The 25,101-nt window shown below is 42.4% G+C and overlaps 28 non-coding genes and 36 pseudogenes across 28 annotated transcripts; all 64 read right to left on the bottom strand.

Moving 5' to 3' along the window:
• Window positions 1–91: 91 nt before the first annotated feature.
• On the bottom strand, window positions 92–210 carry LOC114783165 (uncharacterized; annotated as a pseudogene).
• A 144-nt stretch (window positions 211–354) lies between these two features.
• On the bottom strand, window positions 355–473 carry LOC114783056 (5S ribosomal RNA). The gene has a single exon (XR_003748330.1). It is a non-coding gene; the product is annotated as a 5S ribosomal RNA (ribosomal RNA).
• A 144-nt stretch (window positions 474–617) lies between these two features.
• LOC114783065 (5S ribosomal RNA) lies at window positions 618–736 on the bottom strand. Its single transcript, XR_003748339.1, has one exon. It is a non-coding gene; the product is annotated as a 5S ribosomal RNA (ribosomal RNA).
• A 144-nt stretch (window positions 737–880) lies between these two features.
• On the bottom strand, window positions 881–999 carry LOC114783225 (uncharacterized; annotated as a pseudogene).
• A 143-nt stretch (window positions 1,000–1,142) lies between these two features.
• LOC114783204 (uncharacterized) lies at window positions 1,143–1,261 on the bottom strand (annotated as a pseudogene).
• Window positions 1,262–1,405: 144 nt separating this feature from the next.
• On the bottom strand, window positions 1,406–1,524 carry LOC114783189 (uncharacterized; annotated as a pseudogene).
• Window positions 1,525–1,667: 143 nt separating this feature from the next.
• Window positions 1,668–1,786, bottom strand: LOC114783240 (uncharacterized; annotated as a pseudogene).
• Window positions 1,787–1,929: 143 nt separating this feature from the next.
• Window positions 1,930–2,048, bottom strand: LOC114783235 (uncharacterized; annotated as a pseudogene).
• A 144-nt stretch (window positions 2,049–2,192) lies between these two features.
• On the bottom strand, window positions 2,193–2,311 carry LOC114783158 (uncharacterized; annotated as a pseudogene).
• A 144-nt stretch (window positions 2,312–2,455) lies between these two features.
• On the bottom strand, window positions 2,456–2,574 carry LOC114783215 (uncharacterized; annotated as a pseudogene).
• Window positions 2,575–2,718: 144 nt separating this feature from the next.
• LOC114783214 (uncharacterized) lies at window positions 2,719–2,837 on the bottom strand (annotated as a pseudogene).
• Window positions 2,838–2,980: 143 nt separating this feature from the next.
• On the bottom strand, window positions 2,981–3,099 carry LOC114783239 (uncharacterized; annotated as a pseudogene).
• A 143-nt stretch (window positions 3,100–3,242) lies between these two features.
• Window positions 3,243–3,361, bottom strand: LOC114783247 (uncharacterized; annotated as a pseudogene).
• A 144-nt stretch (window positions 3,362–3,505) lies between these two features.
• Window positions 3,506–3,624, bottom strand: LOC114783203 (uncharacterized; annotated as a pseudogene).
• Window positions 3,625–3,768: 144 nt separating this feature from the next.
• LOC114783188 (uncharacterized) lies at window positions 3,769–3,887 on the bottom strand (annotated as a pseudogene).
• A 143-nt stretch (window positions 3,888–4,030) lies between these two features.
• LOC114783245 (uncharacterized) lies at window positions 4,031–4,149 on the bottom strand (annotated as a pseudogene).
• Window positions 4,150–4,292: 143 nt separating this feature from the next.
• Window positions 4,293–4,411, bottom strand: LOC114783219 (uncharacterized; annotated as a pseudogene).
• Window positions 4,412–4,555: 144 nt separating this feature from the next.
• Window positions 4,556–4,674, bottom strand: LOC114783157 (uncharacterized; annotated as a pseudogene).
• Window positions 4,675–4,818: 144 nt separating this feature from the next.
• Window positions 4,819–4,937, bottom strand: LOC114783213 (uncharacterized; annotated as a pseudogene).
• Window positions 4,938–5,081: 144 nt separating this feature from the next.
• LOC114783210 (uncharacterized) lies at window positions 5,082–5,200 on the bottom strand (annotated as a pseudogene).
• Window positions 5,201–5,344: 144 nt separating this feature from the next.
• On the bottom strand, window positions 5,345–5,463 carry LOC114783183 (uncharacterized; annotated as a pseudogene).
• An 8,416-nt stretch (window positions 5,464–13,879) lies between these two features.
• On the bottom strand, window positions 13,880–13,998 carry LOC114783241 (uncharacterized; annotated as a pseudogene).
• A 144-nt stretch (window positions 13,999–14,142) lies between these two features.
• Window positions 14,143–14,261, bottom strand: LOC114783129 (5S ribosomal RNA). The gene has a single exon (XR_003748402.1). It is a non-coding gene; the product is annotated as a 5S ribosomal RNA (ribosomal RNA).
• A 143-nt stretch (window positions 14,262–14,404) lies between these two features.
• Window positions 14,405–14,524, bottom strand: LOC114783198 (uncharacterized; annotated as a pseudogene).
• Window positions 14,525–14,668: 144 nt separating this feature from the next.
• On the bottom strand, window positions 14,669–14,787 carry LOC114783067 (5S ribosomal RNA). The gene has a single exon (XR_003748341.1). It is a non-coding gene; the product is annotated as a 5S ribosomal RNA (ribosomal RNA).
• Window positions 14,788–14,930: 143 nt separating this feature from the next.
• LOC114783236 (uncharacterized) lies at window positions 14,931–15,049 on the bottom strand (annotated as a pseudogene).
• Window positions 15,050–15,192: 143 nt separating this feature from the next.
• LOC114783201 (uncharacterized) lies at window positions 15,193–15,311 on the bottom strand (annotated as a pseudogene).
• A 143-nt stretch (window positions 15,312–15,454) lies between these two features.
• Window positions 15,455–15,573, bottom strand: LOC114783168 (uncharacterized; annotated as a pseudogene).
• A 143-nt stretch (window positions 15,574–15,716) lies between these two features.
• Window positions 15,717–15,835, bottom strand: LOC114783096 (5S ribosomal RNA). The gene has a single exon (XR_003748370.1). It is a non-coding gene; the product is annotated as a 5S ribosomal RNA (ribosomal RNA).
• A 144-nt stretch (window positions 15,836–15,979) lies between these two features.
• On the bottom strand, window positions 15,980–16,098 carry LOC114783060 (5S ribosomal RNA). The gene has a single exon (XR_003748334.1). It is a non-coding gene; the product is annotated as a 5S ribosomal RNA (ribosomal RNA).
• Window positions 16,099–16,244: 146 nt separating this feature from the next.
• On the bottom strand, window positions 16,245–16,363 carry LOC114783078 (5S ribosomal RNA). Its single transcript, XR_003748353.1, has one exon. It is a non-coding gene; the product is annotated as a 5S ribosomal RNA (ribosomal RNA).
• A 145-nt stretch (window positions 16,364–16,508) lies between these two features.
• LOC114783112 (5S ribosomal RNA) lies at window positions 16,509–16,627 on the bottom strand. Its single transcript, XR_003748385.1, has one exon. It is a non-coding gene; the product is annotated as a 5S ribosomal RNA (ribosomal RNA).
• A 143-nt stretch (window positions 16,628–16,770) lies between these two features.
• LOC114783191 (uncharacterized) lies at window positions 16,771–16,891 on the bottom strand (annotated as a pseudogene).
• A 144-nt stretch (window positions 16,892–17,035) lies between these two features.
• Window positions 17,036–17,155, bottom strand: LOC114783163 (uncharacterized; annotated as a pseudogene).
• Window positions 17,156–17,299: 144 nt separating this feature from the next.
• LOC114783123 (5S ribosomal RNA) lies at window positions 17,300–17,418 on the bottom strand. The gene has a single exon (XR_003748396.1). It is a non-coding gene; the product is annotated as a 5S ribosomal RNA (ribosomal RNA).
• Window positions 17,419–17,563: 145 nt separating this feature from the next.
• Window positions 17,564–17,682, bottom strand: LOC114783054 (5S ribosomal RNA). The gene has a single exon (XR_003748328.1). It is a non-coding gene; the product is annotated as a 5S ribosomal RNA (ribosomal RNA).
• A 144-nt stretch (window positions 17,683–17,826) lies between these two features.
• On the bottom strand, window positions 17,827–17,947 carry LOC114783223 (uncharacterized; annotated as a pseudogene).
• A 144-nt stretch (window positions 17,948–18,091) lies between these two features.
• On the bottom strand, window positions 18,092–18,210 carry LOC114783053 (5S ribosomal RNA). The gene has a single exon (XR_003748327.1). It is a non-coding gene; the product is annotated as a 5S ribosomal RNA (ribosomal RNA).
• Window positions 18,211–18,355: 145 nt separating this feature from the next.
• LOC114783077 (5S ribosomal RNA) lies at window positions 18,356–18,474 on the bottom strand. The gene has a single exon (XR_003748352.1). It is a non-coding gene; the product is annotated as a 5S ribosomal RNA (ribosomal RNA).
• Window positions 18,475–18,618: 144 nt separating this feature from the next.
• Window positions 18,619–18,736, bottom strand: LOC114783192 (uncharacterized; annotated as a pseudogene).
• A 145-nt stretch (window positions 18,737–18,881) lies between these two features.
• On the bottom strand, window positions 18,882–19,000 carry LOC114783111 (5S ribosomal RNA). The gene has a single exon (XR_003748384.1). It is a non-coding gene; the product is annotated as a 5S ribosomal RNA (ribosomal RNA).
• Window positions 19,001–19,144: 144 nt separating this feature from the next.
• LOC114783076 (5S ribosomal RNA) lies at window positions 19,145–19,263 on the bottom strand. Its single transcript, XR_003748351.1, has one exon. It is a non-coding gene; the product is annotated as a 5S ribosomal RNA (ribosomal RNA).
• A 144-nt stretch (window positions 19,264–19,407) lies between these two features.
• LOC114783164 (uncharacterized) lies at window positions 19,408–19,526 on the bottom strand (annotated as a pseudogene).
• A 145-nt stretch (window positions 19,527–19,671) lies between these two features.
• LOC114783159 (uncharacterized) lies at window positions 19,672–19,789 on the bottom strand (annotated as a pseudogene).
• Window positions 19,790–19,934: 145 nt separating this feature from the next.
• LOC114783110 (5S ribosomal RNA) lies at window positions 19,935–20,053 on the bottom strand. Its single transcript, XR_003748383.1, has one exon. It is a non-coding gene; the product is annotated as a 5S ribosomal RNA (ribosomal RNA).
• Window positions 20,054–20,196: 143 nt separating this feature from the next.
• Window positions 20,197–20,317, bottom strand: LOC114783169 (uncharacterized; annotated as a pseudogene).
• A 144-nt stretch (window positions 20,318–20,461) lies between these two features.
• LOC114783211 (uncharacterized) lies at window positions 20,462–20,580 on the bottom strand (annotated as a pseudogene).
• Window positions 20,581–20,724: 144 nt separating this feature from the next.
• Window positions 20,725–20,845, bottom strand: LOC114783180 (uncharacterized; annotated as a pseudogene).
• A 144-nt stretch (window positions 20,846–20,989) lies between these two features.
• LOC114783098 (5S ribosomal RNA) lies at window positions 20,990–21,109 on the bottom strand. Its single transcript, XR_003748372.1, has one exon. It is a non-coding gene; the product is annotated as a 5S ribosomal RNA (ribosomal RNA).
• A 145-nt stretch (window positions 21,110–21,254) lies between these two features.
• LOC114783052 (5S ribosomal RNA) lies at window positions 21,255–21,373 on the bottom strand. The gene has a single exon (XR_003748326.1). It is a non-coding gene; the product is annotated as a 5S ribosomal RNA (ribosomal RNA).
• Window positions 21,374–21,516: 143 nt separating this feature from the next.
• Window positions 21,517–21,635, bottom strand: LOC114783113 (5S ribosomal RNA). Its single transcript, XR_003748386.1, has one exon. It is a non-coding gene; the product is annotated as a 5S ribosomal RNA (ribosomal RNA).
• A 145-nt stretch (window positions 21,636–21,780) lies between these two features.
• Window positions 21,781–21,899, bottom strand: LOC114783209 (uncharacterized; annotated as a pseudogene).
• Window positions 21,900–22,043: 144 nt separating this feature from the next.
• On the bottom strand, window positions 22,044–22,162 carry LOC114783120 (5S ribosomal RNA). The gene has a single exon (XR_003748392.1). It is a non-coding gene; the product is annotated as a 5S ribosomal RNA (ribosomal RNA).
• Window positions 22,163–22,306: 144 nt separating this feature from the next.
• Window positions 22,307–22,425, bottom strand: LOC114783109 (5S ribosomal RNA). Its single transcript, XR_003748382.1, has one exon. It is a non-coding gene; the product is annotated as a 5S ribosomal RNA (ribosomal RNA).
• Window positions 22,426–22,568: 143 nt separating this feature from the next.
• LOC114783119 (5S ribosomal RNA) lies at window positions 22,569–22,686 on the bottom strand. The gene has a single exon (XR_003748391.1). It is a non-coding gene; the product is annotated as a 5S ribosomal RNA (ribosomal RNA).
• A 144-nt stretch (window positions 22,687–22,830) lies between these two features.
• Window positions 22,831–22,949, bottom strand: LOC114783108 (5S ribosomal RNA). Its single transcript, XR_003748381.1, has one exon. It is a non-coding gene; the product is annotated as a 5S ribosomal RNA (ribosomal RNA).
• Window positions 22,950–23,094: 145 nt separating this feature from the next.
• On the bottom strand, window positions 23,095–23,214 carry LOC114783135 (5S ribosomal RNA). The gene has a single exon (XR_003748408.1). It is a non-coding gene; the product is annotated as a 5S ribosomal RNA (ribosomal RNA).
• A 145-nt stretch (window positions 23,215–23,359) lies between these two features.
• LOC114783051 (5S ribosomal RNA) lies at window positions 23,360–23,478 on the bottom strand. The gene has a single exon (XR_003748325.1). It is a non-coding gene; the product is annotated as a 5S ribosomal RNA (ribosomal RNA).
• A 144-nt stretch (window positions 23,479–23,622) lies between these two features.
• LOC114783143 (5S ribosomal RNA) lies at window positions 23,623–23,742 on the bottom strand. The gene has a single exon (XR_003748416.1). It is a non-coding gene; the product is annotated as a 5S ribosomal RNA (ribosomal RNA).
• A 144-nt stretch (window positions 23,743–23,886) lies between these two features.
• Window positions 23,887–24,006, bottom strand: LOC114783145 (5S ribosomal RNA). The gene has a single exon (XR_003748418.1). It is a non-coding gene; the product is annotated as a 5S ribosomal RNA (ribosomal RNA).
• Window positions 24,007–24,150: 144 nt separating this feature from the next.
• Window positions 24,151–24,269, bottom strand: LOC114783147 (5S ribosomal RNA). The gene has a single exon (XR_003748420.1). It is a non-coding gene; the product is annotated as a 5S ribosomal RNA (ribosomal RNA).
• A 144-nt stretch (window positions 24,270–24,413) lies between these two features.
• Window positions 24,414–24,534, bottom strand: LOC114783172 (uncharacterized; annotated as a pseudogene).
• A 144-nt stretch (window positions 24,535–24,678) lies between these two features.
• LOC114783161 (uncharacterized) lies at window positions 24,679–24,798 on the bottom strand (annotated as a pseudogene).
• Window positions 24,799–24,942: 144 nt separating this feature from the next.
• LOC114783050 (5S ribosomal RNA) lies at window positions 24,943–25,061 on the bottom strand. The gene has a single exon (XR_003748324.1). It is a non-coding gene; the product is annotated as a 5S ribosomal RNA (ribosomal RNA).
• Between the last annotated feature and the right edge of the window lie 40 nt (window positions 25,062–25,101).

Genomic DNA, 25,101 nt, shown 5'->3' with positions numbered 1-25,101 from the left:
CAGAGTGAAAATACCTCTTAACTTACTTTAGAAAAAAAAGTAACAAAGCGATAGAAAAAAAATCATTTTAAAAACCTTTTTTAACAGTTTAAGCTTACAGCACCTGGTATTCCCAGGCAGTCTCCCATCCAAGTACTAACCAGGCCCAAGCCTTCTTAGCTTCCTAGATCAGACGAGACTGGGTGTTCTTCTGCTGGTATGGCCGTAAGCAATCTCTGCTTGAAAATCTTAGACTTTAACCAAATAAGGCTTGAAAACATATCACAGAGTGAAAATGCCTCTTAACCCACTTTAAAAAAAAAACTAACAAAGCGATGCAAAAAACTTCATTTTAAAAAGGTTTTCAACATTTAAAGCTTACAGCACCTGGTATTCCCAGGAGGTCTCCCATCCAAGTACTAACCAGGCCCAAGCCTTTTTAGCTTCCGAGATCAGACGAGACCGGGCGCTCTTGGGCTGGTATGGCCGTAAGCAATCTCTGCTTGAAAATCTTGGACTTTAAACAACCTAGGCTTGAAAACATATCACAGAGTGAAAATATCTCTTAACTTACTTTATAAAAAAACTAACAAAGTGATGCAAAAAAACTTCATTTTAAAAAGTTTTTCAAAAGTTAAAGCTTACAGCACCTGGTATTCCCAGTAGGTCTCCCATCCAAGTACTAACCAGGCCCAAGCCTTCTTAGCTTCCGGGATCAGACGAGACCGGGCGCTCTTGGGCTGGTATGGTCGTAAGCAATCTCTGCTTGAAAATCTTGGACTTTAAACAACCTAGGCTTGAAAACATATCACATGTTGAAAATACCTCTTAACTTACTTTAGAATAAAGCTAACAAAGCGATGCAAAAAAACTTCATTTTAAAAAGTTTTTCAACAGTTAAAGCTTACAGCACCTGGTATTCCCAGGAGGTCTCCCATCCAAGTACCAACAAGGCCCAAGCCTTCTTAGCTTCCGAGATCAGACGAGACCGGCCGTTCTTGGGCTGGTATGGAGGTAAGCAATCTCTGCTTGAAAATCTTGGACTTTAAACAACCTAGGCTTGAAAACATATCACAGAGTGAAAATACCTCTTAACTTACTTTAGAAAAAAACTAACAAAGCGATGCAAAAAACTTCATTTTAAAAAGTTTTTCAACAGTTAAAGCTTACAGCACCTGGCATTCCCAGGAGGTCTTCCATACAAGTACTAAGCAGTCCCAAGCCTTCTTAGCTTCCGAGATCATACGAGACCGGGCGTTCTTGGGCTGGTATGGCCGTAAGCAATCTCTGCTTGAAAATCTTGGACTTTAAACAACCTAGGCTTGAAAACATATCACAGAGTGAAAATACCTCTTAACTTACTTTAGAAAAAAACTAACAAAGCGATGCAAAAAAACTTCATTTTAAAAAGTTTTTCAACAGTTAAAGCTTACAGCACCTGGTTTTTCCAGGAAGTCTCCCATCCAAGTACTAACCAGGCCCAAGCCTTCTTAGCTTCCGAGATCAGACGAGACCGGGCGTTCTTGGGCTGGTATGGAGGTAAGCAATCTCTGCTTGAAAATCTTGGACTTTAAACAACCTAGGCTTGAAAACATATCACAGAGTGAAAATACCTCTTAACTTACTTAAGAAAAAACTAACAAAGCGATGCAAAAAAACTTAATTTTAAAAAGTTTTTCAACAGTTAAAGCTTACAGCACCTGGTTTTTCCAGGAAGTCTCCCATCCAAGTACTAACCAGGCCCAAGCCTTCTTAGCTTCCAAGATCAGACGAGACCGGCCGTTCTTGGGCTGGTATGGAGGTAAGCAATCTCTGCTTGAAAATCTTGGACTTTAAACAACCTAGGCTTGAAAACATATCACCGAGTGAAAATACCTCTTAACTTACTTTAGAAAAAACTAACAAAGCGATGCAAAAAAACTTAATTTTAAAAAGTTTTTCAACAGTTAAAGGATACAGCACCTGGTTTTTCCAGGAAGTCTCCCATCCAAGTACTAACCAGGCCCAAGCCTTCTTAGCTTCCGAGATCAGACGAGACCGGGCGTTCTTGGGCTGGTATGGAGGTAAGCAATCTCTGCTTGAAAATCTTGGACTTTAAACAACCTAGGCTTGAAAACATATCACAGAGTGAAAATACCTCTTAACTTACTTTAGAAAAAAACTAACAAAGCGATGCAAAAAAACTTCATTTTAAAAAGTTTTTCAACAGTTAAAGCTTACAGCACCTGGCATTCCCAGGAGGTCTTCCATCCAAGTACTAACCAGGCCGAAGCCTTCTTAGCTTCCGAGATCAGACGAGACCGGGCGTTCTTGGGCTGGTATGGCCGTAAGCAATCTCTGCTTGAAAATCTTGGACTTTAAACAACCTAGGCTTGAAAACATATCACAGAGTGAAAATACCTCTTAACTTACTTTAGAAAAAAACTAACAAAGCGATGCAAAAAAACTTCATTTTAAAAAGTTTTTCAACAGTTAAAGCTTACAGCACCTGGTTTTTCCAGGAAGTCTCCCATCCATGTACTAACCAGGCCCAAGCCTTCTTAGCTTCCGAGATCAGACGAGACCGGGCGTTCTTGGGCTGGTATGGAGGTAAGCAATCACTGCTTTAAAATCTTGGACTTTAAACAACCTAGGCTTGAAAACATATCACAGAGTGAAAATACCTCTTAACTTACTTTAGAAAAAAACTAACAAAGCGATGCAAAAAAACTTCATTTTAAAAAGTTTTTCAACAGTTAAAGCTTACAGCACCTGGTTTTTCCAGGAAGTCTCCCATCCATGTACTAACCAGGCCCAAGCCTTCTTAGCTTCCGAGATCAGACGAGACCGGGCGTTCTTGGGCTGGTATGGAGGTAAGCAATCTCTGCTTTAAAATCTTGGACTTTAAACAACCTAGGCTTGAAAACATATCACAGAGTGAAAATACCTCTTAACTTACTTAAGAAAAAACTAACAAAGCGATGCAAAAAAAATTAATTTTAAAAAGTTTTTCAACAGTTAAAGCTTACAGCACCTGGTTTTTCCAGGAAGTCTCCCATCCAAGTACTAACCAGGCCCAAGCCTTCTTAGCTTCCAAGATCAGACGAGACCGGCCGTTCTTGGGCTGGTATGGAGGTAAGCAATCTCTGCTTGAAAATCTTGGACTTTAAACAACCTAGGCTTGAAAACATATCACCGAGTGAAAATACCTCTTAACTTACTTTAGAAAAAACTAACAAAGCGATGCTAAAAAACTTAATTTTAAAAAGTTTTTCAACAGTTAAAGGTTATAGCACCTGGTTTTTCCAGGAAGTCTCCCATCCAAGTACTAACCAGGCCCAAGCCTTCTTAGCTTCCGAGATCAGACGAGACCGGCCGTTCTTGGGCTGGTATGGAGGTAAGCAATCTCTGCTTGAAAATCTTGGACTTTAAACAACCTAGGCTTGAAAACATATCACAGAGTGAAAATACCTCTTAACTTACTTTAGAAAAAAACTAACAAAGCGATGCAAAAAAACTTCATTTTAAAAAGTTTTTCAACAGTTAAAGCTTACAGCACCTGGCATTCCCAGGAGGTCTTCCATACAAGTACTAAGCAGTCCCAAGCCTTCTTAGCTTCCGAGATCATACGAGACCGGGCGTTCTTGGGCTGGTATGGCCGTAAGCAATCTCTGCTTGAAAATCTTGGACTTTAAACAACCTAGGCTTGAAAACATATCACAGAGTGAAAATACCTCTTAACTTACTTTAGAAAAAAACTAACAAAGCGATGCAAAAAAACTTCATTTTAAAAAGTTTTTCAACAGTTAAAGCTTACAGCACCTGGTTTTTCCAGGAAGTCTCCCATCCAAGTACTAACCAGGCCCAAGCCTTCTTAGCTTCCGAGATCAGACGAGACCGGGCGTTCTTGGGCTGGTATGGAGGTAAGCAATCTCTGCTTGAAAATCTTGGACTTTAAACAACCTAGGCTTGAAAACATATCACAGAGTGAAAATACCTCTTAACTTACTTAAGAAAAAACTAACAAAGCGATGCAAAAAAAATTAATTTTAAAAAGTTTTTCAACAGTTAAAGCTTACAGCACCTGGTTTTTCCGGGAAGTCTCCCATCCAAGTACTAACCAGGCCCAAGCCTTCTTAGCTTCCAAGATCAGACGAGACCGGCCGTTCTTGGGCTGGTATGGAGGTAAGCAATCTCTGCTTGAAAATCTTGGACTTTAAACAACCTAGGCTTGAAAACATATCACAGAGTGAAAATACCTCTTAACTTACTTTAGAAAAAACTAACAAAGCGATGCAAAAAAACTTAATTTTAAAAAGTTTTTCAACAGTTAAAGCTTACAGCACCTGGTTTTTCCAGGAAGTCTCCCATCCAAGTACTAACCAGGCCCAAGCCTTCTTAGCTTCCGAGATCAGACGAGACCGGCCGTTCTTGGGCTGGTATGGAGGTAAGCAATCTCTGCTTGAAAATCTTGGACTTTAAACAACCTAGGCTTGAAAACATATCACAGAGTGAAAATACCTCTTAACTTACTTTAGAAAAAAACTAACAAAGCGATGCAAAAAAACTTCATTTTAAAAAGTTTTTCAACAGTTAAAGCTTACAGCACCTGGCATTCCCAGGAGGTCTTCCATCCAAGTACTAACCAGGCCGAAGCCTTCTTAGCTTCCGAGATCAGACGAGACCGGGCGTTCTTGGGCTGGTATGGCCGTAAGCAATCTCTGCTTGAAAATCTTGGACTTTAAACAACCTAGGCTTGAAAACATATCACAGAGTGAAAATACCTCTTAACTTACTTTAGAAAAAAACTAACAAAGCGATGCAAAAAAACTTCATTTTAAAAAGTTTTTCAACAGTTAAAGCTTACAGCACCTGGTTTTTCCAGGAAGTCTCCCATCCATGTACTAACCAGGCCCAAGCCTTCTTAGCTTCCGAGATCAGACGAGACCGGGCGTTCTTGGGCTGGTATGGAGGTAAGCAATCACTGCTTTAAAATCTTGGACTTTAAACAACCTAGGCTTGAAAACATATCACAGAGTGAAAATACCTCTTAACTTACTTTAGAAAAAAACTAACAAAGCGATGCAAAAAAACTTCATTTTAAAAAGTTTTTTAAAAGTTAAAGCTTACTGAACCTGGTATTCCCAGGAGGTCTCCCACCCAAGAACTAACCAGGCCCAAGCCTTCTTAGCTTCCGAGATCAGACGAGACCGGGCGTTCTTTGGCTGGTATGGAGGTAAGCAATCTCTGCTTTAAAATCTTGGACTTTAAACAACCTAGGCTTGAAAACATATCACAGAGTGAAAATACCTCTTAACTTACTTTAGAAAAAAACTAACAAAGCGATGCAAAAAAACTTCATTTTAAAAAGTTTTTTAAAAGTTAAAGCTTACTGAACCTGGTATTCCCAGGAGGTCTCCCACCCAAGAACTAACCAGGCCCAAGCCTTCTTAGCTTCCGAGATCAGACGAGACCGGGCGTTCTTGGGCTGGTATGGAAGTAAGCAATCTCTACTTGAAAATCTTGGACTTTTGAACAACCTAGGCTTGAAAACATATCACCGAGTGAAAATACCTCTTAACTTACTTTAGAAAAAAACTAACAAAGCAATGCAAAAAAACTTCATTTTAAAAAGTTTTTCAACAGTTAAAGCTTATGTGGCCGGGATGTTATGTAAGATAATTGTATGTATGTCGTGAACTCCAACAAAACTTATTGTAATTGTAAGCTACGGTGTTCATGTGTTTTTTCTGTGTATTTGTGGGTGGGAACGAAAATTTTGATTCCACATTGTTTGTGTGGTCAGGGTTACATTAATGGCGCACTCTATAGCTCACGTTCACGTGCAGTTACCTCAGTGTGCTGCGGGAGCAGAGAGGGGTGAGACGCGCGTGCAGTGTTCTCCATATCATGTGTTGTATATAGGTGTATTAAAGTTATTAAAGTTATGTCATGTTGTTGGTATTATGCTGTGTATTATTAGCGCGTGCTGCGTTGTGCCACACGCGCGGTTCTAAAAAAGAAAAAAAAGAAATTTTATTTGCCGCCACGTGTTAGCAGAAGCATGTGTTTCGTAGGATGAGAGGAGGGCCGTGACGCGTGTGATCGTTAGCCACTGACTGTACCCTGCTGTGTTCCCACAGGTATGTTAAATGTGAAATGTATGTAACGTAGCCACTATACGATCGTCATTTTCTTTTTTTAAATTGTATTTTTGTATTTTACTGTTGTTTTACTGTTGTTTAATGTCACTGTTGGCTCACCTGTAAATAGTTTAATATATGTCATTTAATGACTGAGTTACTGGTTGAATTCATGTGGTGGGTTTATTTATTTATTTTTTGGTTTTTTATTTAATCATATTTTACAAGTTGTATTGACGGGCAGTTGCCTCAGTGTGCTGCGGGAGCAGAGAGGGGATGAGAGGAGGGCCGTGACGCGTGTGATCGTTAGCCACTGACTGTACCCTGCTGTGTTCCCACAGAAATAAAATCTCTCTTCTGACACCAGCTGATGTGCATGGGTGATTGGATGCTGGTGTGCATCCGTTACATAAAACTGGTGCCGTGACCCGGATGCACCTGATCAGCCATCGCCGATCGCCGGGACCGAGTGCATGCTGGTGAAGCTGGAAGCACCAAGACAGAAGTGTTCTGAACCTACTGTGTTACGGTCTGCTGCATATCAGTTCTGATAGTGGTGTTGTGTACATAGTGAACCTTCTTTTATTTGGTTATCATCCATTGTGTAATATCAACCCAATATGTCCAGTGATAGGTTAGAAGTATCTGATGCTCTCATGTTGGGTTTGGGGCGTGGCCGAGGGTTACCTAGATTTTTAGGGGTGGGATCGGCAGGCATTAGTCATCCCACAGAGGTCCATACTTCACCAGTAGGTGACACACAACCATGCACTGAGACACCTATTGCTAGACCCAGGTTCTCCACTCCAGCTATTAGCAATGATTTTGCCACACAACAGTTATGTGACCTGATTGGAGACTCTGTCATTAATCGGTTGTTGGCTAGTCAGACCCCCGTGCAGTCATGCCAGTCACCACCGCTGGGTGACACTAGAACCGAACCTGCCAGTAAAACCCTTGATTTATCTCAAGTCAGCTTGATTGTTAAATCCAAAGTGAAAGAGCCACCCATCTTCCGTGGTGATGGAAGAGACAGCTGCTCCATCCAAGAATGGATCGACCAGATGGAAGCGTACCTGCGAAAGAAAGAGTGTGCACAACCTGAAAAAATCGACGAGATTCTGGAACACCTGATGGGCAGAGCAAAGAGCATTGTCAAGGTAACTCTCAAAAGTAACAATTCACATAATGCTACTGTCAACCCCGAAGCAATTTACTGCACCTTGAGACGCTACTTTAGCGAAACTCCAGTGTCATGCCTACCGTTGGCCGACTTCTATTCTACACTGCCCACTGCTCAAGAGACCCCTGTTGACTACTGGGTGAGGCTGAACACAGCAGCTGAAATAGCCACCAAATATTTGGACCAACAAGGAAGCAGAATGGAGAATATGGATGCTGAAATAGCGATGATGTTCATCAGAAACTGCCCAGATGTCGAACTTTCTAGTGTGTTCAAGTGCAAACCCATAGGTAAATGGACTGTGATCGAGGTGCAGGAAGCCATTGACGAGAATCAGAGAGAGATCCAAGCAAAGAAGCTTCTTCTAGGCATGCACAAGCCTCGCTCATTCCAGGTGGCTACTGCCATGGCCGTCACTGACCCGGCTGCCACCAGCGATGGTGGGTATGCTCACGCTAATGTAGCGCAGTGTGTCCCAGTTAAGTCAAGTGATGCCAAGACAAGTGGAAGTGCTGTTACAGAGTCAGGTACGCTGGAGCGTGTTCTCGACATGTTAGAGAAGGTACTCGAAAGAACGAGCCAGTTCCCCACTGTTGCTCCAGCCAGGCCCTCATCCTTCTCGTGGGACCAGCGTGCTACCTGCCAGGTGTGTAGTGATAAGTCACATTCCACTCGTACACACTGTATGAAGGAGAAGAGATGCCTCGTCTGCTTTGAAACTGGACATCAACGAAGGGATTGCCCTGGGACAACTAAACGCGCTGTCCAGTCTGTTAATCGATCACAGAACCAGGAAAACTGAATTACTCACATTCGGGAGGGGACAATGTGAGTACAGGAAAAGGGACCCTCAATACTGGTGATGCCATGTCTGAGTTTGAAGAAATGGTTGCAGCTACTCCCGACCACACAATGGTGGTGTTTCAGAATGTAATGAAATTGGACAAAGTAGACAGTCTGTTCTATGTGGATGTTATTGTGGAAAAGAAAGTCTCATTGCATGCTCTGCTGGACAGTGGATCCATGGCATGTACTATGAGCGAAGAGGCTGAACAGAGACTGCTGGATGCAGGGTTGATCACAGCCCAGAGTACAGTACCTACTGATGTTGTCCTTGTAGGCTGTGGAGGTGTCCAAGTCCGTCCTAAGCAGGTGCATGATGTAGATATGGAAGTGTATGGTCACACAGTCTGCGTGCCCACATTAGTAGTACCCGGACAGCAGGATGAGCTGATTTTGGGCACGAATGTCATCAAGTACCTTTACTTTACTTTACTTTACTTTACTTTATTTGGCAGACGCTTTTATCCAAAGCGACTTAACCTACAGTCTCAAATGAAGCAGATGTCGTCTTACTGGCGCTGTGTCGCACAGCCTGAGGCCCCAGGGAGCCCAGAGGTTTCCCATTTCATGAACATGCTGTCTGGCCTCAATCGTTGGAAAGGAAGTGAAATACCTGATGTCATTGGAACTGCTAAACTGGCCCGTGCTGTCACGCTACTTCCAGAGCATGAACATCTGGTGTGGGCTAAGTTACCGGTGACCTCCCCAGTGTCTGAAGGAAGTACCATCGTCATCGAACCACCAAGAGCACAGACCCACAAGAAGGAGGTAATTATTGGTAGAGTCATAGCTACCATGACAGGGGACAGATGGGTGCCAGTTAAGGTTTTGAACGCAGGTCACTCGCCCATAACTCTTAAACGGAACACAAAACTGGCTGATGTCTACCCATGTGTGGCTGTAGAAGACCTTGATGGGGACATCAAGCAGTCACTTGGTGTGACAGCCAAATTACATAACCAAACATTACGAGCTGACCCAAGCTTCAGCATTAGCAATGAGCTACAGCGAATGGGATTGAAAGATTTGGACATCGATTCCTGTGAAGTGACGCTGGATTGGAAAATCAAATTGCTGCAATTGATCAAGAAGTACGAGAGTGTGTTCTCCAAGGATAAGCTTGATTGTGGGAAGGCTAGGGACATAGTCCATCATATCCACCTGTCCGACGACAGACCGTTCAGGCTACCCTACAGGCGTGTACCCCCTGCACACTACCAGAAACTCCGACATGTGTTGACTGATATGGAGGAAAGAGAGATCATCAGGAAGTCCAAGAGTGAATGGGCTTCTCCCCTGGTGCTAGTGTGGAAGAAGAGCGGTGATCTCCGCGTCTGTGTTGATTACCGGTGGCTGAATGCTCGAACGATCAAAGACGCACACCCTTTACCCCACCAAGCGGATTGTCTGGCGGCCCTTGGCGGCAATGCCATATTCAGTACCATGGACCTGACGTCCGGCTTCTATAACGTTGCAATGGCAGAAGAGGACAAGAAGCTAACTGCTTTCACGACACCAATGGGCCTCTACGAGTTCAACAGGCTTCCACAGGGTCTGTGTAACAGCCCTGCCAGCTTTATGCGTCTGATGATGGGCGTGTTCGGGGATCAAAACTTTTTGACCTTGCTCTGCTACCTAGATGATTTGTTGGTGTATGCTCCAAGTGAGGAGGAAGCTTTGGAACGATTGGAGATGGTCTTCAATCGACTGAGTGCCCATGGGCTGAAGCTAGCTCCAAAGAAGTGCTATTTCCTCCGGCGCAGTGTAAGGTTTCTTGGTCATGTGGTAGACAGGGCCGGTGTTGCTGCAGATCCCGACAAAATCAGCGCCATCTGTGATATGGGAGAAGTGGATCTCATGAGGGATGATGCTGTCACACCATGTCAGCGGAAGATAAAATCATTTCTCGGCATGGTGATGTATTATCAAAGATTTATACAGAACTGTTCTAGAATTGCCAAACCGTTCTTCATGTTGACTGCAGCTCCTAGAGGAAGGAAAGGGAATCCAAGAGGAGCTGCTTCATTCAAAAAGTTAAAACCAAGTGATTGGGGGCAGGAGCACAGAGAAGCGTTCCTGCAGCTGAAGTCAGCACTCCTGAATTCGGTTGTACTTGCACATCCAGACTTCAGTCGGCCGTTCGTTCTTTCCACGGATGCTTCTTTGGATGGATTGGGCGCCGTACTGTCACAGGCCCCAGAAGACGGGAGCAAGGCTCGACCAATAGCCTTTGCCAGCAAAGCACTTACTCGTGCCCAGCTTAACTATCCCGCTCACCGACTGGAATTCCTGGCATTGAAGTGGGCTGTTTGTGACAAATTCGGACACTGGCTGAAAGGTCACCCATTCACTGTTTGGACGGATAACAATCCACTGACATACATCCTGACAAAGCCCAAGTTGGATGCATGTGAACAGAGGTGGGTCGCCAAGTTAGCTCCTTATGATTTTAACATCCGATACATACCTGGCAGCCGAAATGTAGTGGCTGACGCGCTCAGCCGACAGCCGTTTGTGAAACCACAGGTCAGTGTGAGATTGGTGGAAGAACCTTACAGAGCATTGTTGAAGGAGGCCGAACAGCTTAAGGAAGACTTGATTCAGGACACTTTTAGGCTAAGCAATAACTGTCAGGCCTTGGTAGAACCTTCCTCCTTTGAAAATCTGCAGCGTCGTTCACTCGGCAGTGAGGAAGTGTCTGCTTTATTGACTGGCTGCATGGAGTGGAACAAGGGACCTGAAGGAAGAGTGATCTCTTGGTTAGCACAGGACGTGGAACAGCTAGTACCATCTGGTCAAGTGCCCTTGCATTCATTCTCCCTCCGGGATTTGCAGGAAAAGCAAGCCGAGGATGCTACCCTTTCCCGTATTCTTGTCTACGTGGCCCGTGGCAGAAGACCTTCACGTAGGGAGCGTGCTAAGGAGACATACAAGGTACTTAAAGCTTTGAAACAGTGGGAGAAACTGAAGATGTTGGATGGCATATTGTATAGAGCCAGTAAAGACTTTCTGACAGGGAAGAAAAGACACCAATTCATTGTTCCGTCATCACTTATTAAAGATGTTCTGGAAGGAGTTCATGACACTGCTGGACACCAAGGTCAAGCCAGGACCCTGTACTTGGCAAGACAGCGGTTCTTTTGGGTTGGAATGGAACAGGATGTTCGTGAGCATGTCAAGTGTTGTAGACGATGCGTGGTTAGCAAGACACCTGAGCCAGAAGGTAGAGCGCCCTTGGAAAGTATTAGAACCACGAGGCCGTTGGAACTTGTTTGCATGGATTTCTGGTCAGCAGAAGATTCGAATGGAAGAAGCGTGGATGTTTTGGTAGTAACAGATCACTTCACCAAAATGGCGCATGCCTTCCCGTGTAGAGACCAGTCAGCTAAGCAGGTAGCACGACAGCTGTGGGACCGTTATTTCTGTATATATGGATTCCCAGAGAGGATACACTCGGATCAAGGTGCTAATTTCGAGAGCCAGCTGATTCAAGAGCTCATGCAGGTAGCTGGAGTCATGAAGTCAAGAACCACTGCATATCATCCGATGGGAAACGGTCAAGCTGAGCGCTTTAACAGAACGTTAGGTGGCATGATCAGAGCTTTATCCCCCAGAGCTAAGCAGAGGTGGCCTCAAGTGTTGCAGACCTTGACTTTTGCATACAACTGTACAGCCCATGAGTCCACGGGCTACGCACCATTCTACCTCATGTTTGGAAGAATTCCACGTCTACCGGTTGACGTTATGTTTCATAACGTTGAAAGAGACAATAATCATGTGGATTATGACAGCTTTGTCAAGAGGATGAGAGATGACTTGAAGGAAGCTTTGTTGGTTGCACAAGCAAATGCAACGGATAGTCAACGTCATCAAGCTGAATTGTACAATCGGAGAATCAAAGGCTGCGACATTGAGGTAGGAGACCAAGTCCTTTTGGCAAACAAGGGAGAACGTGGACGCAGGAAACTGGCAGACAAGTGGGAATCTACTCCTTACATTGTGGAATCTAAGGACCCCAGGTGCCATGTCTACCATGTCAAGAACACCAGCTCGGGACATGTGAAAGTAGTTCACCGCAACTTACTCCTGCAAGCAAATTTCCTCCCGCTTGAAGTTGGAGATGAGTGTTCTTTCACCAGTGAGCCTGAAGTCAGCCAGGTGCATAGCGAGAATTCTGGAGGAACTCAATCTGTTCTAGATTCGGTCATAGACAGTGCTGTGCGTACCGTTAATTGGGTGGCTGAAGTTACCGACACAGTTGGTTGTGCTGAAGATCCACAAGTGCCTTCAGGATTGGAAGTGTCAGAACCTGTTTCCCTACCTGTGAACAACTCACCTTGTGATGACAGTGCCTCAAATAGCAACCATGATATTGAGACTGAAAGCCCGAGTGTTCCTGCTGACTCAGTTATGGTTGTACCCTCCACAACCCCTTTGTCTGATGAGATTACGTCCCAAGCAACTACTATATCCCAGATTAGGACGAGAGTAGGGAGAATAGTGAAGCCGGTAAGCCGATTGATTCATAACATGACACAGAAAAGTGTACCTATGGAAAGATCAGTTAGTGGGATTGTGAATCTCCTGTCATCGTAATCAATGTCCCATGTGATTGGCATTAATTGTAGATCCATTAAGACACACAGTTAATGAAGTTATCCTGTTCGTAGTAGTGAGTGGTGTATGGGGCACCTCTTTAGCAAGTGATGGAGGAGAACCTGGCCAGTTATCCTCTGTCATTTTCCCTGTAAGTGGGAGACATATGTGTCGCATAGTAGACGATGGTTGTATGGATGACCGGGTTCATAGCATTGTGTCATTGAGCTACTTACCTTACTGAATAAGTTTTGTGAAGTTCAGGGGGGAGTATGTGGCCGGGATGTTATGTAAGATAATTGTATGTATGTCGTGAACTCCAACAAAACTTATTGTAATTGTAAGCTACGGTGTTCATGTGTTTTTTCTGTGTATTTGTGGGTGGGAACGAAAATTTTGGTTCCACATTGTTTGTGTGGTCAGGGTTACATTAATGGCGCACTCTATAGCTCACGTTCACGTGCAGTTACCTCAGTGTGCTGCGGGAGCAGAGAGGGGTGAGACGCGCGTGCAGTGTTCTCCATATCATGTGTTGTATATAGGTGTATTAAAGTTATTAAAGTTATGTCATGTTGTTGGTATTATGCTGTGTATTATAAGCGTATTACACGCGTGGTTCTAAAAAAGAAAAAAAAGAAATTTTATTTGCCGCCACGTGTTAGCAGAAGCATGTGTTTCGTAGGATGAGAGGAGGGCCGTGACGCGTGTGATCGTTAGCCACTGACTGTACCCTGCTGTGTTCCCACAGGTATGTTAAATGTGAAATGTATGTAACGTAGCCACTATACGATCGTCATTTTCTTTTTTTAAATTGTATTTTTGTATTTTACTGTTGTTTTACTGTTGTTTAATGTCACTGTTGGCTCACCTGTAAATAGTTTAATATATGTCATTTAATGACTGAGTTACTGGTTGAATTCATGTGGTGGGTTTATTTATTTATTTTTTGGTTTTTTATTTAATCATATTTTACAAGTTGTATTGACGGGCAGTTGCCTCAGTGTGCTGCGGGAGCAGAGAGGGGATGAGAGGAGGGCCGTGACGCGTGTGATCGTTAGCCACTGACTGTACCCTGCTGTGTTCCCACAGAAATAAAATCTCTCTTCTGACACCAGCTGATGTGCATGGGTGATTGGATGCTGGTGTGCATCCGTTACACTTACAGCACCTGGCATTCCCAGGAGGTCTTCAATCCAAGTACTAACCAGTCCCAAGCCTTCTTAGCTTCCGAGATCAGACGAGACCGGGCGTTCTTGGGCTGGGATGACCGTAAGCAATCTCTGCTTGAAAATCTTGGACTTTAAACAACCTAGGCTTAAAAACATATCACAGAGTGAAAATACCTCTTAACTTACTTTAGAAAAAAACTAACAAAGTGATGCAAAAAAACTTCATTTTAAAAAGTTTTTCAACAGTTAAAGCTTACAGCACCTGGTATTCCCAGGAGGTCTCCCATCCAAGTACTAACCAGGCCCAAGCCTTCTTAGCTTCCGAGATCAGACGAGACAGGGCGTTCTTGGGCTGGTATGGCCATAAGCAATCTCTGCTTGAAAATCTTGGACTTTAAACAACCTAGGCTTGAAAACATATCACAGAGTGAAAATACCTCCTAACTTACTTTAGAAAAAACTAACAAAGCGATGCAAAAAAACTTAATTTTAAAAAGTTTTTCAACAGTTAAAGCTTACAGCAACTGTTTTTTCCAGGAAGGTCTCCCATCCAAGTACTAACCAGGCCCAAGCCTTCTTAGCTTCCGAGATCAGACGAGACCGGGCGTTCTTGGGCTGGTATGGCCGTAAGCAATCTCTGCTTGAAAATCTTGGACTTTAAACAACCTAGGCTGGAAAACATATCACAGATTAAAAATACCTCTTAGCTTACTTTAGAAAAAAACCAACAAAGCGATGCAAAAAAACTTCATTTTAAAAAGATTTTCAACAGTTAAAGCTTACAGCACCTGGTATTCCTAAGAGGTCTCCCATCCAAGTACTAACCAGGCCCAAGCCTTCTTAGCTTCCGAGATCAGACGAGACCGGGCGTTCTTGGGCTGGTATGGCCGTAAGCAATCTCTGCTTGAAAATCTTGGACTTTAAACAACCTAGGCTTGAAAACATATCACAGAGTGAAAATACCTCTTAACTTACTTTAGAAAAAACTAACAAAGCGATGCAAAAAAACTTAATTTTAAAAAGTTTTTCAACAGTTAAAGCTTACAGCACCTGGTTTTTCCAGGAAGTCTCCCATCCAAGTACTAACCAGGCCCAAGCCTTCTTAGCTTCCGAGATCAGACGAGACCGGCCGTTCTTTGGCTGGTATGGAGGTAAGAAATCTCTGCTTGAAAATCTTGGACTTTAAACAACCTAGGCTTGAAAACATATCACAGAGTAAAATACCTCTTAACTTACTTTAGAAAAAAACTAACAAAGCGATGCAAAAAAACTTCATTTTAAAAAGTTTTTCAACTGTTAAAGCTTACAGCACCTGGCATTCCCAGGAGGTCTTCCATCCAAGTACTAAGCAGTCCCAAGCCTTCTTAGCTTCCGAGATCAGACGAGACCGGGCGTTCTTGGGCTGGGATGACCGTAAGCAATCTCTGCTTAAAATCTTGGACTTTAAACAACCTAGGCTTAAAAACATATCACAGAGTGAAAATACCTCTTAACTTACTTTAGAAAAAAACTAACAAAGTGATGCAAAAAAACTTCATTTTAAAAAGTTTTTCAACAGTTAAAGCTTACAGCACCTGGTATTCCCAGGAAGTCTCCCATCCAAGTACTAACCAGGCCCAAGCCTTCTTAGCTTCCGAGATCAGACAAGACAGGGCGTTCTTGGGCTGGTATGGCCGTAAGCAATCTCTGCTTGAAAATCTTGGACTTTAAACAACCTAGGCTTGAAAACATATCACAGAGTGAAAATACCTCTTAACTTACTTTAGAAAAAAACTAACAAAGCGATGCAAAAAAACTTCATTTTAAAAAGTTTTTAAAAGTTAAAGCTTACAGCACCTGGTATTTCCAGGAGGTCTCCCATCCAAGTACTAACCAGGCCCAAGCCTTCTTAGCTTCCGAGATCAGACGAGACCGGGCGTTCTTGGGCTGGTATGGCCATAAGCAATCTCTGCTTGAAAATCTTGGACTTTAAAAAACGTAGGCTTAAAAACATATCACAGAGTGAAAATACCTCTTAACTTACTTTAGAAAAAAACTAACAAAGTGATGCAAAAAAACTTCATTTTAAAAAGTTTTTCAACAGTTAAAGCTTACAGCACCTGGTATTCCCAGGAGGTCTCCCATCCAAGTACTAACCAGGCCCAAGCCTTCTTAGCTTCCGAGATCAGACGAGACCGGGCGTTCTTGAGCTGGTATGGCCGTAAGCAATCTCTGCTTGAAAATCTTGGACTTTAAACAACCTAGGCTTGAAAACATATCACAGAGTGAAAATACCTCTTAACTTACTTTAGAAAAAAAACTAACAAAGCGATGCAAAAAAACTTCATTTTAAAAAGTTTTTTAAAAGCTTAAAGCTTACAGCACCTGGTATTTCCAGGAGGTCTCCCATCCAAGTACTAACCAGGCCCAAGCCTTCTTAGCTTCCGAGATCAGACGAGACCGGGCGTTCTTGGGCTGGTATGGCCGTAAGCAATCTCTGCTTGAAAATCTTGGACTTTTAAACAACCTAGGCTTGAAAACATATCACAGAGTGAAAATACCTCTTAACTTACTTTAGAAAAAAACTAACAAAGCGATGCAAAAAAACTTCATTTTAAAAAGTTTTTCAACAGTTAAAGCTTACAGCACCTGGTATTCCCAGGAGGTCTCCCATCCAAGTACTAACCAGGCCCAAGCCTTCTTAGCTTCCGAGATCAGACGAGACAGGGCGTTCTTGGGCTGGTATGGCCGTAAGCAATCTCTGCTTGAAAATCTTGGACTTTAAACAACCTAGGCTTGAAAACATATCACAGAGTGAAAATACCTCTTAACTTACTTTAGAAAAAACTAACAAAGCGATGCAAAAAAACTTCATTTTAAAAAGTTTTTCAACAGTTAAAGCTTACAGCACCTGGCATTCCCAGGAGGTCTTCCATCCAAGTACTAAGCCAGGCCCAAGCCTTCTTAGCTTCCGAGATCAGACGAGACCGGGCGTTCTTGGGCTGGTATGGACCGTAAGCAATCTCTGCTTGAAAATCTTGGACTTTAAACAACCTAGGCTTGAAAACATATCACAGAGTGAAAATACCTCTTAACTTACTTTAGAAAAAAACTAACAAAGCGATGCAAAAAAACTTCATTTTAAAAAGTTTTTCAACAGTTAAAGCTTACAGCACCTGGTATTCCCAGGAAGGTCTCCCATCCAAGTACTAACCAGGCCCAAGCCTTCTTAGCTTCCGAGATCAGACGAGACAGGGCGTTCTTGGGCTGGTATGGCCGTAAGCAATCTCTGCTTGAAAATCTTGGACTTTAAACAACCTAGGCTTGAAAACATATCACAGAGTGAAAATACCTCTTAACTTACTTTAGAAAAAAACTAACAAAGCGATGCAAAAAAACTTCATTTTAAAAAGTTTTTCAACAGTTAAGGCTTACAGTACCTGGTATTTCCAGGAGGTCTCCCATCCAAGTACTAACCAGGCCCAAGCCTTCTTAGCTTCCGAGATCAGACGAGACCGGGCGTTCTTGGGCTGGTATGGCCATAAGCAATCTCTGCTTTGAAAATCTTGGACTTTAAACAACCTAGGCTTGAAAACATATCACAGAGTGAAAATACCTCTTAACTTACTTTAGAAAAAAACTAACAAAGCGATGCAAAAAAACTTCATTTTAAAAAGTTTTTCAACAGTTAAAGCTTACAGCACCTGGTATTCCCAGGAGGTCTCCCATCCAAGTACTAACCAGGCCCAAGCCTTCTTAGCTTCCGAGATCAGACGAGACCGGGCGTTCTTGGGCTGGTATGGCCGTAAGCAATCTCTGCTTGAAAATCTTGGACTTTAAACAACCTAGGCTTGAAAACATATCACAGAGTGAAAATACCTCTTAACTTACTTTAGAAAAAAACTAACAAAGCGATGCAAAAAAACTTCATTTTAAAAAGTTTTTCAACAGTTAAAGCTTACAGCACCTGGTATTTCCAGGAAGTCTCCCATCCAATGTACTAACCAGGCCCAAGCCTTCTTAGCTTCCGAGATCAGACGAGACCGGGCGTTCTTGGGCTGGTATGGCCGGTAAGCAATCTCTGCTTGAAAATCTTGGACTTTAAACAACCTAGGCTTGAAAACATATCACAGAGTGAAAATACCTCTTAACTTACTTTAGAAAAAAACTAACAAAGCGATGCAAAAAAACTTCATTTTAAAAAGTTTTTCAACAGTTAAAGCTTACAGCACCTGGTATTCCCAGGAGGTCTCCCATCCAAGTACTAACCAGGCCCAAGCCTTCTTAGCTTCCGAGATCAGACGAGACCGGGCGTTCTTGGGCTGGTATGGCCGTAAGCAATCTCTGCTTGAAAATCTTGGACTTTAAACAACCTAGGCTTGAAAACATATCACAGAGTGAAAATACCTCTTAACTTACTTTAGATAAAAAACTAACAAAGCGATGCAAAAAAACTTCATTTTAAAAAGTTTTTCAACAGTTAAAGCTTACAGCACCTGGTATTTCCAGGAGGTCTCCCATCCAAGTACTAACCAGGCCCAAGCCTTCTTAGCTTCCGAGATCAGACGAGACCGGGCGTTCTTGGGCTGGTATGGCCGTAAGCAATCTCTGCTTGAAAATCTTGGACTTTAAACAACCTAGGCTTGAAAACATATCACAGAGTGAAAATACCTCTTAACTTACTTTAGAAAAAAACTAACAAAGCGATGCAAAAAAACTTCATTTTAAAAAGTTTTTCAACAGTTAAAGCTTACAGCACCTGGTATTCCCAGGAGGTCTCCATCCAAGTACTAAGCAGTCCCAAGCCTTCTTAGCTTCCGAGATCAGACGAGACCGGGCGTTCTTGGGCTGGTATGGCCGTAAGCAATCTCTGCTTGAAAATCTTGGACTTTAAACAACCTAGGCTTGAAAACATATCACAGAGTGAAAATACCTCTTAACTTACTTTAGAAAAAAACTAACAAAGCTGATGCAAAAAAACTTCATTTTAAAAAGTTTTTCAACAGTTAAAGCTTACAGCACCTGGTATTCCCAGGAGGTCTCCCATCCAAGTACTAACCAGGCCCAAGCCTTCTTAGCTTCCGAGATCAGACGAGACAGGGCGTTCTTGGGCTGGTATGGCCGTAAGCAATCTCTGCTTGAAAATCTTGGACTTTAAACAACCTAGGCTTGAAAACATATCACAGAGTGAAAATACCTCTTAACTTACTTTAGAAAAAAACTAACAAAGCGATGCAAAAAAACTTCATTTTAAAAAGTTTTTCAACAGTTAAAGCTTACAGCACCTGGTATTTCCAGGAGGTCTCCCATCCAAGTACTAACCAGGCCCAAGCCTTCTTAGCTTCCGAGATCAGACGAGACCGGGCGTTCTTGGGCTGGTATGGCCGTAAGCAATCTCTGCTTGAAAATCTTGGACTTTAAACAACCTAGGCTTGAAAACATATCACAGAGTGAAAATACCTCTTAACTTACTTTAGAAAAAAACTAACAAAGCGATGCAAAAAAACTTAATTTTAAAAAGTTTTTCAACAGTTAAAGCTTACAGCACCTGGTATTCCCAGGAGGTCTCCATCCAAGTACTAACCAGGCCCAAGCCTTCTTAGCTTCCGAGATCAGACGAGACCGGGCGTTCTTGGGCTGGTATGGCCGGTAAGCAATCTCTGCTTGAAAATCTTGGACTTTAAACAACCTAGGCTTGAAAACATATCACAGAGTGAAAATACCTCTTAACTTACTTTAGAAAAAAACTAACAAAGCGATGCAAAAAAACTTCATTTTAAAAAGTTTTTTCAACAGTTAAAGCTTACAGCACCTGGTATTCCAGGAGGTCTCCCATCCAAGTACTAACCAGGCCCAAGCCTTCTTAGCTTCCGAGATCAGACGAGACCGGGCGTTCTTGGGCTGGTATGGCAGTAAGCAATCTCTGCTTGAAAATCTTGGACTTTTAAACAACCTAGGCTTGAAAACATATCACAGAGTGAAAATACCTCTTAACTTACTTTAGAAAAAAACTAACAAAGCGATGCAAAAAAACTTCATTTTAAAAAGTTTTTCAACAGTTAAAGCTTACAGCACCTGGTATTCCCAGGAGGTCTCCCATCCAAGTACTAACCAGGCCCAAGCCTTCTTAGCTTCCGAGATCAGACGAGACAGGGCGTTCTTGGGCTGGTATGGCCGTAAGCAATCTCTGCTTGAAAATCTTGGACTTTAAACAACCTAGGCTTGAAAACATATCACAGAGTGAAAATACCTCTTAACTTACTTTAGAAAAAACTAACAAAGCGATGCAAAAAAACTTCATTTTAAAAAGTTTTTCAACAGTTAAAGCTTACAGCACCTGGTATTCCCAGGAGGTCTTCCCATCCAAGTACTAACCAGGCCCAAGCCTTCTTAGCTTCCGAGATCAGACGAGACCGGGCGTTCTTGGGCTGGTATGGCCGGTAAGCAATCTCTGCTTGAAAATCTTGGACTTTAAACAACCTAGGCTTGAAAACATATCACAGAGTGAAAATACCTCTTAACTTACTTTAGAAAAAAACTAACAAAGCGATGCAAAAAAACTTCATTTTAAAAAGTTTTTCAACAGTTAAAGCTTACAGCACCTGGTATTTCCAGGAGGTCTCCCATCCAAGTACTAACCAGGCCCAAGCCTTCTTAGCTTCGAGATCAGACGAGACCGGGCGTTCTTGGGCTGGTATGGCCAGTAAGCAATCTCTGCTTGAAAATCTTGGACTTTAAACAACCTAGGCTTGAAAACATATCACAGAGTGAAAATACCTCTTAACTTACTTTAGATAAAAACTAACAAAGCGATGCAAAAAAACTTCATTTTAAAAAGTTTTTCAACAGTTAAAGCTTACAGCACCTGGTATTTCCAGGAGGTCTCCCATCCAAGTACTAACCAGGCCCAAGCCTTCTTAGCTTCCGAGATCAGACGAGACCGGGCCGTTCTTGGGCTGGTATGGCCGGTAAGCAATCTCTGCTTGAAAATCTTGGACTTTAAACAACCTAGGCTTGAAAACATATCACAGAGTGAAAATACCTCTTAACTTACTTTAGAAAAAAACTAACAAAGCGATGCAAAAAAACTTCATTTTAAAAAGTTTTTCAACAGTTAAAGCTTACAGCACCTGGTATTCCCAGGAGGTCTCCCATCCAAGTACTAACCAGGCCCAAGCCTTCTTAGCTTCCGAGATCAGACGAGACCGGGCGTTCTTGGGCTGGTATGGACCGTAAGCAATCTCTGCTTGAAAATCTTGGACTTTAAACAACCTAGGCTTGAAAACATATCACAGAGTGAAAATACCTCTTAACTTACTTTAGAAAAAAACTAACAAAGCGATGCAAAAAAACATTCATTTTAAAAAGTTTTTCAACAGTTAAAGCTTACAGCACCTGGTATTCCCAGGAGGTCTCCCATCCAAGTACTAACCAGGCCCAAGCCTTCTTAGCTTCCGAGATCAGACGAGACCGGGCGTTCTTGGGCTGGTATGGCCGTAAGCAATCTCTGCTTGAAAATCTTGGACTTTAAACAACCTAGGCTTGAAAACATATCACAGAGTGAAAATACCTCTTAACTTACTTTAGAAAAAAACTAACAAAGCGATGCAAAAAAACTTCATTTTAAAAAGTTTTTAAAAGTTAAAGCTTACAGTACCTGGTATTTCCAGGAGGTCTCCCATCCAAGTACTAACCAGGCCCAAGCCTTCTTAGCTTCCGAGATCAGACGAGACCGGGCGTTCTTGGGCTGGTATGGCCGTAAGCAATCTCTGCTTGAAAATCTTGGACTTTAAACAACCTAGGCTGGAAAACATATCACAGAGTGAAAATACCTCTTAACTTACTTTAGAAAAAAACTAACAAAGCGATGCAAAAAAACTTCATTTTAAAAAGTTTTTCAATCAGTTAAAGCTTACAGCACCTGGTATTCCCAGCAGGTCTTCCATCCAAGTACTAACCAGGCCCAAGCCTTCTTAGCTTCCGAGATCAGACGAGACCGGCCGTTCTTGGGCTGGTATGGAGGTAAGCAATCTCTGCTTGAAAATCTTGGACTTTAAACAACCTAGGCTTGAAAACATATCACAGAGTGAAAATACCTCTTAACTTACTTTAGAAAAAAACTAACAAAGCGATGCAAAAAAACTTCATTTTAAAAAGTTTTTTAACAGTTAAAGCTTACAGCACCTGGTATTTCCAGGAGGTCTCCCATCCAAGTACTAACCAGGCCCAAGCCTTCTTAGCTTCCGAGATCAGACGAGACCGGGCGTTCTTGGGCTGGTATGGCAGTAAGCAATCTCTGCTTGAAAATCTTGGACTTTAAACAACCTAGGCTTGAAAACATATCACAGAGTGAAAATACCTCTTAACTTACTTTAGAAAAAAACTAACAAAGCGATGCAAAAAAACTTCATTTTAAAAAGTTTTTCAACAGTTAAAGCTTACAGCACCTGGTATTCCCAGGAGGTCTCCCATCCAAGTACTAACCAGGCCCAAGCCTTCTTAGCTTCCGAGATCAGACGAGACAGGGCGTTCTTGGGCTGGTATGGCCGTAAGCAATCTCTGCTTGAAAATCTTGGACTTTAAACAACCTAGGCTTGAAAACATATCACAGAGTGAAAATACCTCTTAACTTACTTTAGAAAAAACTAACAAAGCGATGCAAAAAAACTTCATTTTAAAAAGTTTTTCAACAGTTAAAGCTTACAGCACCTGGTATTCCCAGGAGGTCTCCATCCAAGTACTAACCAGGCCCAAGCCTTCTTAGCTTCCGAGATCAGACGAGACCGGGCGTTCTTGGGCTGGTATGGCCGTAAGCAATCTCTGCTTGAAAATCTTGGACTTTAAACAACCTAGGCTTGAAAACATATCACAGAGTGAAAATACCTCTTAACTTACTTTAGAAAAAAACTAACAAAGCGATGCAAAAAAACTTCATTTTAAAAAGTTTTTCAACAGTTAAAGCTTACAGCACCTGGTATTCCCAGGAGGTCTCCCATCCAAGTACTAACCAGGCCCAAGCCTTCTTAGCTTCCGAGATCAGACGAGACAGGGCGTTCTTGGGCTGGTATGGCCGTAAGCAATCTCTGCTTGAAAATCTTGGACTTTAAACAACCTAGGCTTGAAAACATATCACAGAGTGAAAATACCTCTTAACTTACTTTAGAAAAAAACTAACAAAGCGATGCAAAAAAACTTCATTTTAAAAAGTTTTTTCAACAGTTAAGGCTTACAGCACCTGGTATTTCCAGGAGGTCTCCCATCCAAGTACTAACCAGGCCCAAGCCTTCTTAGCTTCCGAGATCAGACGAGACCGGGCGTTCTTGGGCTGGTATGGCCAGTAAGCAATCTCTGCTTGAAAATCTTGGACTTTAAACAACCTAGGCTTGAAAACATATCACAGAGTGAAAATACCTCTTAACTTACTTTAGAAAAAAACTAACAAAGCTGATGCAAAAAAACTTCATTTTAAAAAGTTTTTCAACAGTTAAAGCTTACAGCACCTGGTATTCCCAGGAGGTCTCCCATCCAAGTACTAACCAGGCCCAAGCCTTCTTAGCTTCCGAGATCAGACGAGACCGGGCGTTCTTGGGCTGGTATGGCCGTAAGCAATCTCTGCTTGAAAATCTTGGACTTTAAACAACCTAGGCTTGAAAACATATCACAGAGTGAAAATACCTCTTAACTTACTTTAGAAAAAAACTAACAAAGCGATGCAAAAAAACTTCATTTTAAAAAGTTTTTCAACAGTTAAAGCTTACAGCACCTGGTATTTCCAGGAGGTCTCCCATCCAAGTACTAACCAGGCCCAAGCCTTCTTAGCTTCCGAGATCAGACGAGACCGGGCGTTCTTGGGCTGGTATGGCCGGTAAGCAATCTCTGCTTGAAAATCTTGGACTTTAAACAACCTAGGCTTGAAAACATATCACAGAGTGAAAATACCTCTTAACTTACTTTAGAAAAAAACTAACAAAGCGATGCAAAAAAACTTCATTTTAAAAAGTTTTTCAACAGTTAAAGCTTACAGCACCTGGTATTTCCAGGAGGTCTCCCATCCAAGTACTAACCAGGCCCAAGCCTTCTTAGCTTCCGAGATCAGACGAGACCGGGCGTTCTTGGGCTGGTATGGCCAGTAAGCAATCTCTGCTTGAAAATCTTGGACTTTAAACAACCTAGGCTTGAAAACATATCACAGAGTGAAAATACCTCTTAACTTACTTTAGATAAAAACTAACAAAGCGATGCAAAAAAACTTCATTTTAAAAAGTTTTTCAACAGTTAAAGCTTACAGCTCCTGGTATTTCCAGGAAGTCTCCCATCCAAGTACTAACCAGGCCCAAGCCTTCTTAGCTTCCGAGATCAGACGAGACCGGGCGTTCTTGGGCTGGTATGGCCGTAAGCAATCTCTGCTTGAAAATCTTGGACTTTAAACAACCTAGGCTTGAAAACATATCACAGAGTGAAAATACCTCTTAACTTACTTTAGAAAAAAACTAACAAAGCGATGCAAAAAAACTTCATTTTAAAAAGTTTTTCAACAGTTAAAGCTTACAGCACCTGGTATTCCCAGGAGGTCTTCCCATCCAAGTACTAACCAGGCCCAAGCCTTCTTAGCTTCCGAGATCAGACGAGACCGGGCGTTCTTGGGCTGGTATGGACCGTAAGCAATCTCTGCTTGAAAATCTTGGACTTTAAACAACCTAGGCTTGAAAACATATCACAGAGTGAAAATACCTCTTAACTTACTTTAGAAAAAAACTAACAAAGCGATGCAAAAAAACTTCATTTTAAAAAGTTTTTCAACAGTTAAAGCTTACAGCACCTGGTATTCCCAGGAAGGTCTCCCATCCAAGTACTAACCAGGCCCAAGCCTTCTTAGCTTCCGAGATCAGACGAGACAGGGCGTTCTTGGGCTGGTATGGCCGTAAGCAATCTCTGCTTGAAAATCTTGGACTTTAAACAACCTAGGCTTGAAAACATATCACAGAGTGAAAATACCTCTTAACTTACTTTAGAAAAAAACTAACAAAGCGATGCAAAAAAACTTCATTTTAAAAAGTTTTTCAACAGTTAAAGCTTACAGCACCTGGTATTCCCAGGAGGTCTCCCATCCAAGTACTAACCAGGCCCAAGCCTTCTTAGCTTCCGAGATCAGACGAGACCGGGCGTTCTTGGGCTGGTATGGCCGTAAGCAATCTCTGCTTGAAAATCTTGGACTTTAAACAACCTAGGC

The sequence above is a fragment of the Denticeps clupeoides genome, unplaced genomic scaffold (assembly GCF_900700375.1).
Source record: "Denticeps clupeoides unplaced genomic scaffold, fDenClu1.1, whole genome shotgun sequence".
Taxonomy (NCBI): domain Eukaryota; kingdom Metazoa; phylum Chordata; class Actinopteri; order Clupeiformes; family Denticipitidae; genus Denticeps; species Denticeps clupeoides.
The sequence above is the reverse complement of the archived record's forward strand: the minus strand, read 5'-3'. Positions and strand labels throughout refer to the sequence as shown.